Below are 20390 nucleotides of genomic sequence, written 5' to 3'. Positions count from 1 at the left end.
GAAATGGTAAGCAATGTGTTCTGCTATAAGCTTGTCTACTGCCTGTTCAGTTGAAAAGTAAAGCTTACAAGAAAGTAAACTAGCTGAGACCGCGAACAACTTGAGTCTAAAAATGTAAGGTGTGCTATTTATCACTGGCTGTTTCATAATTTAACTGTTCATACCAACATGAGATTTTAAAAAATAGATACAACTGTGTCATATCTCACTACAAAAGAATATCAATTTAAAAATCTTCAATAACAAGTGAATTTGTGCAAGAAACACTGTCAATATTACCAGCGGTACAGTGTATTTAAATTGACATATTTTGAAAGCGAGTTATAAATGAATATACAAAGGGTTGACTTGAAATCACTTTCAAAATTATCACAGAGGGTGAAACAAGGCTGAACAAGCAAGCGCTCTCAATAGGTTAAAATTGGCAACGAATTATCCCACTCTCTGCATTTCTTACTGACTGTGCAGACAGCAGCCACCAGCAAGTGTGCTTCCAACAAGCTCCCTGGGGCTGTAATGATCCATGCAGTGGGGAAACACTCCCAGTGAGACTTTCAAAAGCACAGACCCTGAAGAGACAGCTCCAAGCTTTGCAGACAGATTCAGCAAAGTCACCCAGCGCTGCCTCAGAGCAACTGGCAGCAAGGTCATAAACAAGTGGAACAGGCACAATTCTTCCAGGTAAATAAGTTTGTATTTGTGTCACTTTCTATTTGTGTCAGGACCTGTGAGGCTAAGATTAATACATGAGGTTAAAATAATACAAAGGACAGGGGTCTATAAGATGAGGTGAGTGCCATCTTTAAACAATATTATATTTTAATATCTATCATGCCTTATAATGCTAAACAACACACTGACGGCCAACAGTTGTTTAACAATGGTGTTCACAGTAAAAAAATAGATCCATGTACCAGAAAGAGCAGGTAGCTTTGTGTATCATTTTAATAGGTGTTGTACATCTCCCTTATTACTTTATGATGATGCTTTCAATCTGAGTGCTTCTGGGTTCTGTTACTCCAGTATTGAGTTACTATCAGTGTTCTTTAAATCTTACCTGGCTTTATTTATGTAGAGTAGGTGGGGCTTGCAGAGTTGAAAAGTCATGCTATTGACATTTCAAGCTACTAGCTTTTTAATTTTTTTTTTTTTAAAAATGACCCAAAATATGGTAATACAGTGCTGTAACAGAGCTTTGCTGTAAGGGAAAAGTTTACGACTCAAGGGAAATGAGTCTCATTGCCTCAATGTACAGCGATACACCGTTCCAGAATGTGGTGCAGATGAATGAGCCCACTTCAAAAGCTACTGCAGGGAACTCATGCTCTTTCAATTAGGCCAGAGTGTTCCTGGCAGCACTGCCATGCGTGACAAATCCCTTAAAACAACTCAAGGGAAGTGCCCTGTTAGGATGTGTGCCTGTGTGTTCATGCTCTAATCGCTCTTAATTTCTACTCAGTTAGAATAAACTGCCTCCAGGGAGGGAAAGCAAAGTTAGTCATTGCTAAACACAGCTAATGCAGTGTAGTGTAAGCCCATAAAAAAACTTAAAAAAAAACAAAAAAAAAAACAGCGTGCTGCTTCTTATTGGCGCACAAAGAAAGAAAGAGTGACCATGTCAATACAAGGTTGGGTAGACTCAGGGATTAGCAGGCCAGTTGTTACTGGCAGGCTTTTTGATCATAAAGTTAGTCCGGGAGTATTCAACCAGCAGTCCTGGAGGACTATATCTTTTGACGTGAAGCTGGTATTATGTATTTTTATTGTTGGACTGCAATGTTCATAGACCCCACAGGAATATATTTTCTTTAAAAAATTGTTTTAAGTATTTGTAAAACAAGTTTTTAATACCTTTTTACTCTATACATTGGGATCTATTAAAGTATTTCAGGTGTTTACCCTGAAATGCTAACAAAGAACTTTATCTTTACTTTATTCACACATCATGGGTCACAAAGAAACAGGGCTGTTCACACAGGTTCCTATGGTCAGACCAAAACTTGGGAGCAAGTAGAAGCTCTTAAATAAAACAATATGATTAATAAGCATTAATACACAGGAAGCAGAGCCTGTTAAATTATTGTTATTTTTGTTTTGCTAATGAATGAAATACCGGTAAAAGACTGCCGTTTGTGAAAAAATTCAGAACAGGTGGAACAGCTCATTCAATGACCTGAGTGCAAATCACAATGGCCCTTTCACAATTCACCATTCTCCTTGAAAAGGGAGCCTCGGGCATTGACCTGCACTACTTTGAACTCTGTTAGCATCAAACAGCTTCAGTCAGGTGGAATGATGAGAGGACTGGTTGTTTTGTCAGTGGAAGAGCCTACTTACTCTGGTTTCTTTAACCTGTAAGGCATAAGATAATGTGACAAACATGGGTAGTGACTGTGGGACTGTAACACCAGGCTGGCACATGAGACACTGCTTTTACATTCATGACAGAACAGCAGCAGGGGTAATGTAGAGCACAGAGTAGACTTCAGGAAACACTTATTATCCCTTTCAGTGTGACAGCTATACAAGTGCAGGGTTATGCAGAAGAAGAAAAAAACACCTTTTAATAAGATTACAAGACTTTGCAGACAGAAACACACACTGCCTGACACTTTCATACCCGACTGGATTTGGCATTGCCCTGATTTGGGGCATATTCTCTTTGTATACCTCGGGTCTCTTGATTTCTCTGGAAACTATAAATGTGCTTAATAGTGCTGCATTTATGCTCTGACAGCAATGGCTATTTTCAAGATGATAATGCACCAGAATGGTTTGATGATACCTGTATCTACAGCAGGGTACTAGAACTGAAGATCAGCTCCTGAACTCATAGTCAAAGCATCTAACAGAAAAAAAGAAATAAAGTAAAGTATTTGAGTAGTTGCAATAAGAATGAGTAAAAAAAACCCTGCAAGAAGCAACTTACTCCTTAATTAAGGTAATATGATGGAAAGTGAAATCTAATAAGCAGTTTAGTTCATTCACAATTACACAGTGAGGGATGAGGACAGGCCTCCGACTCAAACCACTTTTGAGGAATGTCTTTTGTTCTTTCTTTGGCTCTGTAGGTTTAAATAAAATAAACACAAGTAAATGAGCTCTGACGGGGGTCACAATGACTCTAAGCCCACTCACCCATCTCTTCAGCTCTGCTTTCCTGGAACTCTACTGTAAATACAAACTCAACAACTCCCTTGGAATAGATCCAATTCTCATGTTCCACTGACTACTAAAATCACTTTTTTAAAAGTAGGCAAATGGCTGTTGCTTCAAAGTTTTCATCCTTTAATATTAAAGCAAGTCTGCTTCCCAAATCTTACAACCCATAACATAGTGCTTGTCAGCAACACGGTGCTGCGGAGGCGGCTGTCTCTGTGTCACACTTTAAAGTCTTGCATATTTCTTTCTCAATTCTGTTGACACTTCCTGAGGCCCTTCTTTAGCACAAGTTATTAACTGCATGTGACAGAGAGCGAAGGAATTCAAGCTGTAAATCTCCCTCCTGACAAGAAAAGGCGCTGCGTAAGGTTGGTGGTATGCTTTCTCCTAGATGGGCCGCCTCAATGGAAGGTGACCATATTAGGGGGAGCACGTAGTTGCACATACACGGAAGGACTCTGCAATCAGCTATGGGGCAGGCAGCGATTGAAGAAACCATGACGCAAAGGTGATTGCAGGGAGTAGTTTTGTGGTAGAAAGGGGAAGCAGCTCCATCAGTACTAGGCATTGCGCTGAAACATAGGGTTAATTTTTTGCACTGTGACTAGGTCATCTGGATGTGTTTTTTTTTACAATTCGATCACTGGACCTAGCGGTCATGGGTCCACTGAACCGGGTTTGTGGCACGGTTCATAGTTGTCACCAGAGGTATTGTGGGATACAGTTTAAAACTTTTTTATTTTTTTTACTTAAGTTAACCCTTAGTGCAGAGCAGTAGCCAGGACCAGAGGGTACAGTTGGAAATAAGGTGGAGGGAAGATGACACTTCTTCACACAGAGAGTGTTGAGGGAGTGGAATGGGTTACTAAGGCTTTCCTTGACAACTTGCTGATGTTTGATGTTGGTTGAACTTTAAGACCCAACGTGACAAAGTTTTGAGATCAACCAACTACTAGGAACTGCACAAAGCACTGAGTGATGGACCGTATGGTCTCCTCTTGGATATGTACTCATCATGTTCCTTCAGTACTGTCGATACAAGCAACAGCAGGTTGAGACCTTGAAACTCATTTTTGAAAAATAAGCAGCCAGATTTAGTGAATTAGCCTATAAGCCCACTGTGTCACCTAGCTTCAGTACAAATGCTTGTGTCTGACACAGCTCAGGTCAAGCGAGACTACACAGCGTTTTACAGGAAGGAGTGCCTGAGTAATCCTTCACCGCTGCAGGAGCTCCCACTCTCTCCTACACTTTTCCTCTTACGCATCTCACAAGCATTCCTTTGATAGGCTCTGCTGAGCTGCTCACAGTGAATCAAATTACTCAGCCGCTTGGTGAGGAAGAGCGGTGGTTGTTTGCCAACTTCTGTAAACCTCAAGAAAAAACAAACACCTCCAAAAGCCATTAGCAAGCACAGAAGTGTTTTTGAAGAGGGCTGATATTTACTAATAGTGGTGGAAACCCCCCTTTTGTCATTTCAAAATGATGTGAACAGCTTGAATACAGCTATTGCCAGAAGTTTTGAATCACCCTATAGAAATTACTAATTTTGCTTCATAACGTTGCATGAAACCTGTTGAATAATGTTACATTAACATATTGAATTACTCAACAAAAAACAGACAAATATTGAAAAATGTGACATCCCAAAATCTAACTTGAAACACTGTACTACTATTATTCCGGTAAGCTTTCTGCTTTTTATTAAATCCTAAAAAACTTACTAAAGACCATTGCAAGCTGCTTCTAGTTAGCTCTCCACATGGGTTTTTTTTTGCATCAGAAATGTGAGACTAATACTATTTTCAAACTTCCCAACATTTTCGTATGTTTAACATATGTTGTCAAATGTGTTTGAAAACAAACAGTGGAGGTACTTATATGCTTTTGATGCCATGGGATGTACACTCATTTATTTCTATTCAAATATAAAAATGTGCTTGTGCTTGAAACAAACATTGCAGGCATATATTGTGACAAGGCAGAGAGCCCTGCACACAGGAAATGTGTTTTTGTAGCAGGCAGAGGGTTAAAATCTCCCTGCCAAACTAAATTGTTAAGTATTTTATTGTTTAATTATCACCTGCACCTGGCTACCATTGTAAATTAGAGCCAGGTGCAGGGTATTTAAAGGAAGTAGCCAGTCTGCTCAGGACAGCTGTGTGAATAAGCTTGCGTGTCTGTGTGCGTGTGCGTGTAATTAAAAGGTAGCGTAAAACATTTAAGATAATTGTGAAAAACTGTGTGTTTTTGTTTGTTTGTTTTTGTTGTGATTATTTAGTTTAGTTTTTATAAATAAAAGTGCAAAACCATGCTAAACTGCAAGTTCCTGTGTCGGGTCAATGGTTTTTAAAGTGGCAACGAACCTGAGAGTTGAAGCTTGGTTACTATATATATATATATATATATATATATATATATATATATATATATATATATATATATATATATATATATATAGTGAAAGCTGGCCTAACTGGAAGAATTGCTGCAAAGAAATCAAACTCAAACTTTTGGTTGGTACTGTATATATTTCTATGAGTGCCCACACTCGCCCACTTAGAATGTCCAGTTCCATTCCTTCACTGCAGCTACTCCCCACAGCATTTCAGGAGAACTGAAGGTCTTTGGTTTCTTGTTCAGATCGTCTCAGTTCCTTTGATCTCAGCAGCTTAGGAATGAAACGTGTGTTTCACAATATCTCACCATGCATTGGAAAACTACTGGATAAGGCTGGCGATGCAGTTTTTAAAGTATTTTTTTCATGGCAATTCAGCTTGACAATACAAATTGCCTGTGTGTCAATAGGTGACAACACATTTTTGATTGGCAGTCGAGTAGCTAGAATAGAGCAGTGGTTGGTTGATTTGGTCGACAATGTTCTAAATGGAAACATGTCTACCGAAAAGTGATCAGATAGATAAAAAGTGATTATGAGATTTTAGCTAGATGTGGAGAATATGACTGAAATAATAAAATAAAAAAATGAGGCAAATATTATGTGTGACATAAAGGGCTGGGTAAAGGAGGCTATGGATATTATAGTAATGGCATACTATGTACAGGGATGGAAATAAGACTCTTATTGCATAGCAGTTTCAAACATTCCAGGAATGGATAAAACTGCTATGCAATTGGGAGTCTTATTCCCATCCCTGTTGTATTACTGACATAGTAATTATTGGCGAGGACTGAAGTCTCTGTGGAAGATGTCCAGTAACATGCTTTTCGGAACATAAGATATCATTCACCTTCATCTCCAGTACGACACAGTTTGCTCTCTGTTCATTAAGGCAATGTGATAACAGAGAGACTTTCTGTTCTGCTCTAGATAATAAACTCCTCAAAGCAAACTCTTTGACAAATTGAGTATGAATAACATTCCACACTAATAGCCTTCAGAGTCAGTACTGTACTCCCTCTTTCACAACTCCTGGCTCCAGGCTAAAAAGACACCCTCTATGACACTGCTATTTTGCAGCAGTGACGTTTTTACCTGTTCCCTTTGAATGGGCCTTAAACCTCACTGGGGTCCGTCGTTAAACTCCATTTAAAGCAGCTGTTTGCAGGACAATCAGAGTTCATTAGCTTTGTCTCCTGTTAAAAGCACGTCTCATGGACCAACCAAGAGATATTAACAAGGAAAGCTCTCATTCCCCTTGGTTTGGTATACGACACCACAGTCAGCTCACACATTGTCAGACCTTGGATTTTCAGAACAAAATTGTACATTACAACTAGTGTTATAGCAGGAGGGATGGCAAACAATATCTCATGACAGCATTTTATAAATACTATCATAACCTTTCTTCAAGGCATCGCAGCAGAACTGTGTGTCATATCTTCTCGATCTCTGCTTTTTCATGCTCTGGTCCCTGGAAGTGGAATGAGCTTTACACCAGATTTGTTTTACAAAAAACTGTTTGAACTTCATTTGGATTTGTTCAAATGTGTTCATTTGACATCGTAATGTGCTGCCTCTTGACTTGGTCTCAGAGAGAAATTACTCTTGGGTCTCTTTTGAAATACATAAATACATTGTGGTTGTCATATAATGCAGCTTTCATCATTCACAGTGAGTAAAAACACTAAACAACCTTCAAATGCAGCACTTTTACTTAGCAATATTATGAAATGAAGTGTACTCACCTGAGCCAATATTGTGCAAAGGAGTAGGACCTCATGAAATGTGACTGGTCGTGCAGTATATACGGCCTAGGGCAGTTAGTATTGCCCTGTTTCCTTTATTTAAAAAAGGCTCCAGAACTAAGAATTAAATACAAAAATCTATTTTTATTTTTCTGAGGCAACATTACCTTTCAAGTGACCATCTGAGGAAAAGTTTTGTGATGTGTAAGCCCGCCCCCACATTTGGCTGATAACACTGACAGCAGAAATGCAGTTTTAATAGACATGAGCTTCATATCCACAGTGTGGTGAGGCTCAAATGGTGCCTTGGTAAGGGCTTCTAGCACCACATCAAGGCTCCATGACAGTAAACTGGTCGTTCTTGGAGGTCGCAAATGTCTTGCGCCCTTGAGGAACTGCGATGCCAGAAAATGGCAACCTGGTGATAACCCTTCAATGCGTATATGGCAAGCTGAAATGGAGGGCTAAATACACTTTAAGTGTGGAGGGAGATTTCCCTTCATCCAACAGTTTCTGTAGAAACTGTAATATCCCTGCCATAGGACAAGATATTGGGTCATGGCCCCCTGCCAGACACCAATCCTGGAACAACTGCCACTTGTACGTGTACTGCGACTTAGTTGAGGGCGCTCTAGCACTGGTCGAAATCACCGCCGTCGAAAGCCCTAAGGCTGACAGGCACTCCCATAGCTGCATGAGCTTGGGGTTAGGGTGCCAAAGCCATCCTTTGGCCTGGGATAATAGGTCTACTCACAGGGGAAGCTCCCGTGGCTGACCATGTAGCAACTGCACCAAGCTCAGAAACCATATCCCCTGAGGCCACCGAGGAGCAACCAGGATCACTGTCGCTTGCTCTACCCTGACCTTCTCTAAGAAGGCGGGAGCATCGGAATCAATGGAAACGCATATAGAAGCCCTGGCCGGCATTCATGGGCCAGTGCATCGACTCCTAGGAGGCTGTCGGGGTCCTTCACAGAGAAACATAGGGGGCAGTGCGTGGTCTCTCGCAAAGCGAAGAGATCTACTCGCGATATGCTGAACCATTTCCAGACGCGCTCTACCACCTGAGGGTGGAGACGCCATTCCCCTGCAAGAAGGCCTCCTCTGGATAGGAGATCCGCTGCATAATTGACTCTGCCCGGTAGGTGAACGGCGCGCAGAGAGGCCCATAGCAACAGCCGTGCTATCATCCGGTGAAGGCGAGGGGACCGTAGGCTGCCCTGGTGGTTGATATACGCCTCATGTCTGACCGCACCAACATGTGCTTGTTTAGAAGCACTGGCAAGAAATGTCGAAGGGCGAGGTCCACTGCTCTGAGTTTCAGAGCATTGATGTGGGCTGACCTTCAGGGTCCTGACCACACTCCGCAGGTCCCTGAGCCGTTCCAGACTGCTCCCCAACCTAGGTTGGAAGAGTCGGTCGTAACAACCTCCCTTCGGAAGATGGAACTCAAGTGCACACCCTGGCGGACGTTCGACGCAACTTTCCACCAGCACAGTGCCTTCCAGCAGGTTCGGGATACCGTCAACCTGCGGTGTTTGTCTCTCCTTGGATGCAACGCGAAGGCATTGAACCAGGCCTGTAGAGGTCTCTGGTGTAATAAGCCCAAGGGAAGGGCTTGCGAGGCAGCAGTCATCAACCCCAGCATGCGCTGACACAGCTCCATGCTGACTGTTTCTCTCAACCTGAATAGGGAGAGACACCGCTCCAGGGAGGCAACTCTTTGTGTCGACAGGGTCGCTTCCATGGACACTGAGTCCAGATGCAGACCAAAGAATTCGGTCTGTTGGCTTGGAACAAGGCGGTTCTTTTCTGAATTGATCTTCAGACCTAGCCGCTGAAGATGGTCTGTAACCATCACTGTGTGCTGTGCCAAGCCAGTCTTCCAGATAGTTCAGCAGTCAAACACCTTGATCCCGAAAGGGAGCTAGAATAGCGTCCATACATTTCAAAAAGGTTCAAGGAGCTAGTGACAGGCCGAATGGGAGGACACAAAACTCATACACCCTGCTCTGAAATGCGAAGCGCAGATACTTCCTGTGACCCGGGCAGATGGGAATGTGAAAGTACGCATCTGTCAGGTCCACGGTGGTGAACCAGTCGCCATGTCGGACAGACTGGATGATGTGCCTGTGCTTAAGCATCCTGAACGATAACATCTGCAGGTATTTGTTCAGTACTCGCATATCAAAAATAGGGCGGAGCCTGTCGTCCTTCTTGGGCACCAGGAAGTATTTGGAATAGAACCCCTGGTCGAACAGAGCATGGTCTACTTGTTGAATGGCACGCTTCCTGAGCAATGCCTGTATTTCCACATTCAGAGCGGCAGACTGAACCGAGTCCTTTACTGCAGTTACAACCACACCCCGGACGGGGGGAGGTTTTAACCGGAATTGAAGGGTGTACCCGGTGGAAATAGTTTTGCGCACCCAGATGTCGTCGGTGCATTGTTGCCAGAACTGGAGCTGTGGGACAGTGTAGGGGTGGGTTAACAGCTGCCTGGAGATTTCAGGGCTATTTCAGCTGCACTCGTTCGCGAGAGGGCCGGCCAGAGCCACGAGGGCATGGCCTGCCACCTTCTCCAGGGTGCCACCCTCCGCGCTGCAGTACCGCAAATGGAGGCTGGCTGCGCGCTGCTGTAGTGGATGACAAGGTCTTAGCACCTCATAGCACTTGCGGTGGTGTTCTACACCACTGATGCTCTTATTGGCGGTTTGGCTGGAAAGGCTTAAGTGGCCATATCTTTGCTATCTGCTGAGATGCCTCCCGGGCTTTAGCAGATCGCTGCAACATATATATCAATGTAATAATATGAATATATTAATATGAAGGAAGACGGAGAGCCAACGCAGAAGGAACGCAATGCCGAAGCAAAGCGTGAAAGTGAAATAGAGATATATATATATATATATATATATATATATATATATATATATATATATATAAATATAGCTCAAAAGAGCGAACACTGAAATAAACTCAGAGAAGGGGCGGTAGCCAGCTTCTCAAGCTCAAGGCTGTCGAGTACAATCAGTGGAAGTAAATCTCTCAGAGAGAACTTACCAGCTCAAAGTCCTACAAAGGCTGAAAGCAAAAGAGGAAGAGAGTCTCAGCCCGTTGAGTATAGTAAGCTCCCAGGGGGGCGGGCTTACACGTCAGCTCGCACAGAGGCCTATCGGAAGCTTTGCTAGAAAGATCAGGCAATCCTACTGCCTGACGGCAATATTCCATACCTTGATGGTTATGTTTGACTTGAAAGAGAACTATAGTACTCAGTGAATAACTACAGAGTAGCATGAATAACTACAGTGTTCCAAGAATAACTGAAGTTCTCAAAGTATATAGTTGTATGAAATTCTTAAGGGAGTTATCTGTGACAGTCACTGACCCTATATAATAATACTTCTGGCCTGGTTAAATATTACTAAAGGAAGGTGCCCCATTGAGAAGCCTAATCTAGTGTTGCAGCACATCAGTCATCTCCTTGACTGATCCTTTCAGCCAGCTATGTGTCTTAGAAAGAAATATGTGTACATTGAGGCAACACCTTTGCTAATGTTAAAGATGTCCCGTTTTAAGGCAGCACAGTGGCATTGGTCAGACAGTTATCTTGAGGTGTGATATACAGTGAAAACTTCAAAGTAATGAATACATGGGGTATGGAGGCTGTTTTGTATGCAGTTTTCCCAAGCTTTGCCCATGGGTATACTGTAAATTTACCATGGTTTGACATGTTATTTAATGTGCTTTACCAAACCTCTGGGACAACGTCTTCACTGTGCTGTATTACATTTTGCCATTTTTATAAGGATGACTGGTAACTTCACAGTGTCTGATCTTGATGCTTGTGACTGGTTGAGTTTGTAATTGTGGATTTTTTATCTTTAAGGTTGTTGAGCTGTATAAAGTTTTATAAACTGTATTTAGATTTAATTGCATGAATTTGCTGCATCGAATTTCGAGAGCCAATGTGCTGCTTTTGAAGCAGCTGCATCCTGTCTCCACCCTTTTTCATGCCAGACAGAGCAGGACATTAGTAATTGCATTATACTCTGAATTAACTGATTTAAATCTTTTAAATCTAATCGTGTCAGATGAACCGTAGGAACAGCCGAGGCACATACTTAGACAGCAGCGTGTGTGTTAAACTTCTTGAATTGATTCTTTCCCACGAAGAAGAAAACCACCTTGTGTTTTTCAGAACAATGGGAGCTGGGGCTTGAAAATGAACCACTAAAATCCCTTATTATAGAATTGTATGTGAACGACCAGAGAAAAGATTTTTCATTGAAATACCCCGTGTCTTGCTGTGGAACTGAATAGATTCATTATCAGAAGCGCAGATTAGGCACCTGTGCTCACAAGATCAATGGGCTGCAACAGACAAAGATTAACTTAGAGAAGAGGAAAGGTCTATTGTTACAGTACTAAAAAACAAACAAACAAAAAAAGCAATAAAATTGAAAACAGCTTTGCTTTGTTTATTTAGAGATTTTAAAAGGGCCTAGGCAGGCACAGCATGCTGGTACCATAAGAGCCTTCTCTCAGAGCTCTGCAGATGAGAGAGAGGGGAGAGGGGGAAAGAGAGAGAGCACTTCAGTCCTGACATGAACATCCTCTGTCTGCCTTCAAGTCTGGTATGGTGTTTGTGTTGTGGATTACCCCTTATTTCGGTTTATGTTTGGGGTGAAATCCCCAAAGGGATATAATGGAGACAGTGACATGTATGTCACTCTTCACATTTTTCAATGTTTTTGGAGAACCGCTTATCCTGATGCCATAAAACTTGGTATTGACACTATTCAGCACATGGTATTAATAATGCCAGATTGTGGGGTTAGGGATGGGTCTGTCTGCCCCAGCCTATCCTGTCCCACAGATAGTCATTATACCGTTTACCAGACAAGCAGCGCTACTGAATCGCAATGGGGATTTATGTGTACCAATCATTTTTGCTAATGGTTTCCTTGTCAGATATTCCTGATGCAGTATTAAGTGACTTTAAAAGCCCTGCTAACAGAGGAGGTTTGTGATTGAGACACATAAAAGTAGGGGGTAGTCAATAATGCCATCAAAGCCAATAATGTTAGCCACAGTGTAGCAATGATGGCATGTGTGATGACGTCAGGCCAGGAAGTGAAACCACACAGCAGCAGTCTGGGGTATGAAACTCGCTGATGCACTGGTTTATTGTAAAATGAAAGATTATACCAAAATCGAAACACAGAACAAATAAAACAGCGCAGTGTCCAAAACAAATCGACAAACAAAACAATAGCAAATAAGAAGTAGCATGCTGGTCCTCCAGCACGAGTAGCAATTTCTCTCTCTCTCTCTCTCTCTCTCTCTCTCTCTTCAGTCATTCAATTGGAATCTCGGTACATTTGCATGTGAACTAATAGTGCTCCCTAGAATGTTAGTTACATACTAATACCCACTTTAATCTGCACATGGAGTTATTGTGCATTTCCCAATGCCTAAATGCAAATATACATTTTACATCGCCTGTGCTAAATAACCCACATTATATGCATTACAACAATAATACATATAACAGACAAGATAAACATGCCACATACAACATAAAACACAAAAATACTCATAGGGACTGGGCACCCCGCCACACACAGATAACCAGTGAGGCCCATACCTTGAACAATGATGGGTGGATAAGGGAGAATTGTCAGTCCCCAGGGCTTTCCTAATGATCTTCTGCTGACACCTCCCACCCCTTCTTCGATGTGCTGGAGTACCCAGTGTCTGGAATACTGGGAGGAAGGCAGGTTAAATCAATAAGGGTAGGGCAGTGTCTGTACACTGGATTAACTCTGTATTTAACTGAGGAGATTACTGTAGGCTTATTGATCTAACAAACATGTACATTTCTTTATGTACCTTTAATTGATCCAAATACTAGTATGCACCACTTGTTTAAATCATTAAAAGAAGGGACTTTGAGGAAAAACAGCATCTAACAGTGTGTGTGAATCTTTAAGACTAAGTAAGATTACAGGTCTAATATTAAAAAAGCTGTCAGTATTTACATTTATTTTTCTGCTGGGGCCACATCTGGTATGCTGCCAGTTTATAAAAAGGATTAGACAATCCCTTTCTATGTGTCTAAATCTCAAAATCTCTAGGTTATCAGGGCTTCTACAGTCGCTTAACACCGAGTCAGGAAAAATTGACAAGGAAACCATCTGCAAATATTACTGGCGCACATTCCCATTGCTGTCCGGCAGTGCTGCTTGACTGATAACAGCTGGGAAGTGCAAATAGGAATCCTTAAAACTCATGTATAATGACTATCTATGGGACAGGATCTGACTGTCCCAATGGTTTCTTACGTGCTGTATTGAATACTAATGCAAGGTTCAAGCCAGGTCCTATTATCTGTAACAAGGGAAGCACATTGTGGCTAGCAAGTGCAGCAGGCTGATTGACAGGCCTCTTATATTTGCCTTTCACTTGCAGAGGTCTGGGTTTCAAGTGAAAGGAGTTTGGTCAGTGGTCTCAACCTTGCCTCCCAGACAGTATAAAAATCACATCACAAAACAAGAACCACACAGCTTGATTGTAGCCAACAAAATAATTCTATGTATTTCCACACCATGCACAGCCATTCACAGTAGGCCTGACATGTGCTGCTTTGAAAGAAATATAGGTTTTAGCAAATATGTATTTTTATTTGTTAAAACATGATCTATGGTACACTAGGTTAAATATCTCTGTTTGCAGACCTTGCTTTCAGACAGACTTGCACGCCAGAGTGAAATTGTCTCCACAACTTTGGGGCCTTCTCTCCAGTAAACAACCAGCTGATTTCCTAATAAATGGCATGCCAGTAGATGCTTAGCCCCAAAGACACTGCAAAATTACCTTCTGATATCCCAGAAAGCAAGGCAAGCAAACCAGGAACTTCCCTAACGTAATACCAGGTCATGTTTTAAAATGAAAATGTTGCAGTATCACGTGTGTCTTTTTAAAACGATATATTTGAGACGTTTATAGTGGATGGACGTGCATGACAGCTACAAGCACTTTGAGGTGCACTCTCTCCAGTTCCGTTATCAGCTTTTTTCGCTCTAAATTTGCAGTGTTTATTAAAGGCAGAGAGAGGCACCGTGGTGTAACTTGTATACAGTCTCTTGCAGGGGTCTCTTTGTACCAAAGCTACTCAATGTAATGAAGCCGTGCTCGCACCTCTCAGCTCTGCATCATCATTGATAAGCACAGGGATTTAGAAGGCAGGGTCCTGTTACTACTCAGAGACGGGTCCAAAGGAATGTGCTAATCCCCGGCCTCTCCCCACCGCACCCCTGCACTCAGCTTCAAGCACATGCCTGGAATAGCTGCAGTGCTATCTGCCACAGCTGTCCACACTCCATTTAACTGGCATTATTTATAGCCAGGCTCTGGGCCTGCCTGAGGACCCTCCCCCTGCTCTGTGCTTCTCAAGTTCTCTCTGGATGTCAATGGGATTGTTGTGTTGTGTTACAGAGTAAAACATTTAGGGCAATATCTATAAATGGTTTACTCCAGACTTTAACTTTAATTTCATATTATATATATACATATACACACACACACACACACTTTTTTTTTTTTTTTTAATGAGGTAAAACCCCTGTTAATTTTACAAAACTAAAACCAAACAACAAATGTATACATTTCAAGTCCTCTTAAGGACTCTCATTGTGTATTTTTTAAATAAGAATAAATAAAACAATTGAGAAAACACCTCATTATATTAAAAAAAAAAATGGTTACATTTGTGATTCTGCAGTTTTCCCATGCTTTTCCCATGGTTATACTGTGTATGTACTATGGTTTGCCATCACTTATGCTTTAGCATGTGCTTTACAATGCATACCTCTGCTTCACCATGCTTTCACTATGCTTTATTACACTTTGCTGTATGAAACTTGTAGGGTAATTAATACAATTAAATTCAATTAATTCATCTTGCTTTTTTTACATCCAGGAGCTCAACAGTGGATGGAGGACAAAGGCCAGCCCTGAAGGTGTACTCTTTGAGCTCACTAGGCTCCTGACCAATAGGGGCCTCTGTAACACAATGAGGAGAAACAGTCCCTGATTCTTTTGCCTCCCTAACCGTTGGAGCGCCAGAGCCAATGTGACACACCCTGTGGCATCCCAAGATAGGAACCTTGGCACATCCAGGATGCGAACCTGCACTCCCCAGCCTGCCTGACTCACCCTGCGCACCGCACGGTTTTGCCTTACCAGGGGAGACTTTACAAAATTGTATGCACTCCTCAAAAACAAATGCAGTATTTCTTCCATCCTCTAGGGGCAGAGTGTTGCAGGGGTAAATATAATCAACAAAAGAATAAATTAGTGAAAATAACTGTAATATTTCACTCCTATACCAAGTTGCCTTTTAAAGGGTAGCTATGTCATCTATTTACAGACAGGCCCATTGCCCTGGCAATGCTGCTTACCTGAAATCAATCCAATGAAATGTAAAGCTGTGCAAACATTATATAAAAACTAAAAGTTAATGTACCAGTAGTTACATAGGTATCGGGTACGATAGGTAATTAAACATGAATAGCACCTAAAAATGTTCCTTAAAACAAGAAGAAAAATATTGAAAATTCAAATGCATGTGTTTTTTTTTTGTTATTTATTTCCCCAATGTGAACCCTGGAGTGTTTCACATTCTTTTTTTTGGCAGTAAGAAAAGACAACAGCAGCATTGTTTTAATGAGTTGGTTCAGCACTTTTAATAACCTGGGATGGGCTAAAGAACTAAAAGCAATTTGAGGATGACACAGCTCCGGTTTTAGATTAGGTAATGCTCACATTTCAAGGTTTAAAAGAAATCACACTGAAAAGCTTACAATTGGAAACTGCCTACCACTAAATTCATAAACGATTTATTTCAGAGCCGCACCAGAGAGAATTCTAATGTCTCAGTATCCAAGTTACACCCAAAACAGTTTAGGAACATATAATGTATATTCATATATAATATATACATTTCAGACTATTCTTTAGCACCAAATTATATATACCAAACATCCAAAGTTGCACTGCCTAGAATCTTTTTACAGAATATCTCAAAATGATTCTCATGGTGTGATATTTTAAAGAAATTTACTTGTTTTAATAAAGATGTAAATAAAAAAAAAAAAAAAAAAAAACACTGCTATTACCTCAAATGTAGTTCCAGTCTTGGCAGCCACTGTTGCATATATTCTTTTGGCAGTAAAGGGTAAGAAATGCTTCACTGTATTCCTGACTGGTTCACCTGGTAAAGGCACGGCTGCACGGTGCACAGGGCATTACAGTATAAAAGGACATGTTGACAAACTCTCCTTTTAGTTTTCTGCAATGAGAGAATATAATTAGATTGTGACAGAGATAGAATAATTCTTGTGTTAGATCTCCCTCTCGACCTCCAAGACATCTGCATAAAGGGAACAGAAAACTCTGGACTGGTTGGCCTGACAATTCATTCCCAGGGTTAGGTGGAAGTCAGCCATCTAGAAAGGGGATGGAGTTACAGTACACAAAATCAATGACCCAGACAAGAAATTACCTGGCATCCGCGGATGTGCTTGTTAACAAAGGGGTCACAGTTGATGGTATATAAGGGGACGTCTGTTCCTTTGTAAACTTTAGCTACATGCCCAGACTGCCCGAGAGTAGTGCCGGGTTGAGTACGCCCTGCCCCTTTAGTCCCACTACCAATTATTTCCACTCCCTACGATAGCATTGCAATGGACATTGTAGGCCCTTTGCTACCTTCTGATTCTGGGTATTCACATACATTAATGGTGGTAGATTATGCAACACGATACCTGGAAGCAGTTCCATTGAGGTCTGCAAGTGCATCTGTGATAGCCAAAGAACTAGTGAAGATTATAGCCAGAGTGGGGATGCCCAAAGAGATATTGACTGATCATGGAACAAACACCTTGTCTCAAAGATTACAGCAAGTTCTCAAAATACGTCCCATCTGAACCTCTGTTTATCATCTACAGACAGATGGTTTGGTGAAATGTTTTAATCAGACTTCAAAGCAGATGCTGAGACATTTTGTGACTCAAGAGCAAAAACATTGGGCAATGCTTCTCCCCTACCTCCTTTTTGCTATGAGAGAGGTGCCACAGAGTTTTACAGCGTTCTCCCTCTTCAAGCTCTTGTACCACCGACAGCCTCATGGCATCCTTGATCTGGGGAGAGAGGTGTGGGAGGAGCACAAAGGCTCATCCAAAAATATAGTGAAGCATGTGCTCCTACTCAGAGATCTCCTGGATTTGGTTAGTCGATTGGCACAGGACAATCTAAAATCGTCCCAGCACCGACAAGAGCAACAGTACAATACAAATGCACATATTCTAACTTTTCAACCAGAAGACAAAGTAGTGTTGCTCCTTCCCATGTCAGAACCAAAACTGTGTGCAAAATATCAGGTGATGCAGGCTATAGGAAAGGTAAATTATGAAATTAAGCAGCCTGCTCACCGAAATGAACGCAAAATTTCCCATGTTAACTTGTCGAAGCCCTAGCAGACAAGGGAGGCCTTATTTATAGCCCAAGATGAAGTAGAGGATGATTTAGACCCATCTAGAGGCCTCTAGGACCAGAGACATTCCAATGGGGGAACAGTTATTTCCAGATCAGCAAAGAGAGCTGTGTAAGTTAATTGAGGAATTCAATAGAACTAACCAGTAGAACTAACCTTGTTGAATATCTATTATCACTCCTCCAGGTGTCACAGTGTCAGAGACCTTAAAGTCAATGAGGTGGCGTTAGCAAAGAGGTATGAGTGATGCTCGAACTTGGGGCAATTGAAACCTCCAGGAGCGAGTGGTGCAGTCCGATAGTGATAGTCGCCAAAAAGGACAGCACCAACCACTTCTGCATTGATTTCTGTAATGTAAATGCTGTTGCCAAGTTCGATGCCTACCCCATGCCTCGGGTCGATGAGCTTCTCATGTTCCTCTCCACCTTGAATCTGACAAAGGTATACTGGCAGATCCCCTTAAACTGCAACTTTAGAGAGAAATCTGCATTTTCAACTCCTGATGGTCTGTTTCAATTCATAACTATGCTGTTTGCATTACATGGTGCGCCTGCTGCCTTTCAGAGACTGATGGACCAGGTCTTACACTCACTTTGTGAGTATGCAGCAGTATATATTGACAATGTGGTTATCTACAGCTCCACCTGGTGAAAGCATCTGGCTAGGATCAAGGCCGTCCCTCAGTCTTTAAGAGTAGCCCAGCTGACAGCCAATTTGAGAAAATGTGCATTTGTCAAAGAAAAATTCAATATTTGGGATTTATTACGGGAAATGGATGAGTGAAATCTGTTATCACCAAAGTCCGGGCTTTGATGAACATAGTAATCCCCAAAACCAAGTGAGGTCGCTATTGCACTTGGCCGGTTATTACCGAAGATTCATCACCTAGTATGCCACAGTGGTTACTCCCTTAATAGACTTCACTAGAAACAACGCTCCAAATTTAATGAAATGGTGAAGAGAATGTCAGGGGCCGTTTGACACTATGAGGCAGAGACTTTGCCAGGCCCCCACCCTCATCATACCAGATTTTAACAAGAGATTCATCCTCCACACAGACGCTTAGGGTGTTGGTATGTCCCAAAAGGTAGATGGAGTAGAACACCATACCATGTACCTCAGCAAAAAGAGGCTCCCCCGGGAGCACAACCACTCCATAATCGAGAAGGAGTGTTTGGCCATTAAATGGGCTACTCAGTCTTTGTGATACTATGCTGGGACATTCTTTTGATCTTGTCACAGACCATGCCTCACTCAAGTGGATAAGCACAATGAAGGACAGCAATGCCCGGTTAACTTTGTGGTATCTGGCATTGCAGCCCTTCATGTATCATATTTGATTTTGTCAGTGAGAGAAGAGATAAATATATCTCACCCTTGGAGTGATGTGTTAAGAATATTCAAAAGATAAAAAATATCTGCCAGGTAAGCATGCAAAGCAAGCCATTTTTTTTTTTTTTTACTGCTGATCGGGTCATTGTTGTCGGCACTTCAGTTGCTGCAGTGCCATTCGATTCCCCTTCATTACTCTCGTTTCCAACACTTTTCTTCAGAAAACTGTCAATTGTTTAATATTTATAAAGTAACTTTTTGAACTCGCTTCATAAAGTAAAAAGTGACAATAATAATACATTAACATACCTGCTTCTGAAACTAAAATGTTTTTATTTTTACTTCACAGGTATTCGACACACAACTTCGTTTTGACCACTCAATCTTTACAGTCCTCCCTGTTCTATTTTGACACCAGCTGCTGTACTCTGCGTACAATAAAACAAAACAGCACCTTCAATTCTTCCGATGCATGCCGGCTACGCTGCGTTGAAAACAGTCACAGATCCGAGACCTCTCTGCATAGTTAGCTACTGAGAACTCTTGCTAGCTAGCTGAGCAACACTCTGGGGAAATCTCTGTGGCATCATCAAGTAAAAAAATATGATTATACTTCTTAAATGCATTCTTTAAATGCCACAGTTACTTTAATGGCTGTACACTTAACAACAATATTCAAAATAATGTCTACAAATGAATAGAAACGCAACTAAGCAAGTAACTTACAAAGTTATTTAAAGTCAGAAAAAATGAACTGAAACACATTTAAGCAAGTTTTTTTTTATTTTAGTTATTCAAAAGTCCTTTTTAAAAAGCTGAAACGAAAACAAAAGAATTATGAATATTTTTACTAAGTGTGTAGGAACTATTTTCTGTTGCAGAAGGTTATACTTCAAATTTGTTAATAAACATTCAGAAACTGTATCGATTTCTCTTTTTTGTGTTTATAGAAGCGGGTAAATTTGTTTTATAAAAGCAATAAGGCACTTGAGGGCATGGGTTATGCTTGGTTGGTTGCAGGTACTCGGCTGTGCCCTGTGACAGTATCCAAGATAACCCATGCCCTCTCGTGCCTTATTGCTTTATTAAAACACTGCTTTTTAATTTGCCATTAGCTTTATTCCTTTCTCGCCCTCAATGTGCAGTCGTAGGCAAACATGAAACTCAGTTTATATTATGACACGCTTTA

The 20390-nt window shown here is 41.4% G+C and overlaps 1 long non-coding RNA gene across 1 annotated transcript; it reads left to right on the top strand.

Annotated features, from left to right (window-relative positions):
* The first annotated feature begins 463 nt into the window (after positions 1–463).
* On the top strand, positions 464–20169 carry LOC121321549. Its single transcript, XR_005950952.1, has 3 exons — positions 464–681; positions 15296–15643; positions 19551–20169. It is a non-coding gene; the product is annotated as an uncharacterized LOC121321549 (long non-coding RNA).
* The last annotated feature ends 221 nt before the right edge of the window (positions 20170–20390 follow it).

This window comes from Polyodon spathula, chromosome 10 (assembly GCF_017654505.1).
Source record: "Polyodon spathula isolate WHYD16114869_AA chromosome 10, ASM1765450v1, whole genome shotgun sequence".
NCBI lineage: Eukaryota > Metazoa > Chordata > Actinopteri > Acipenseriformes > Polyodontidae > Polyodon > Polyodon spathula.
This window is presented reverse-complemented; position numbering and strand designations above follow the sequence as displayed.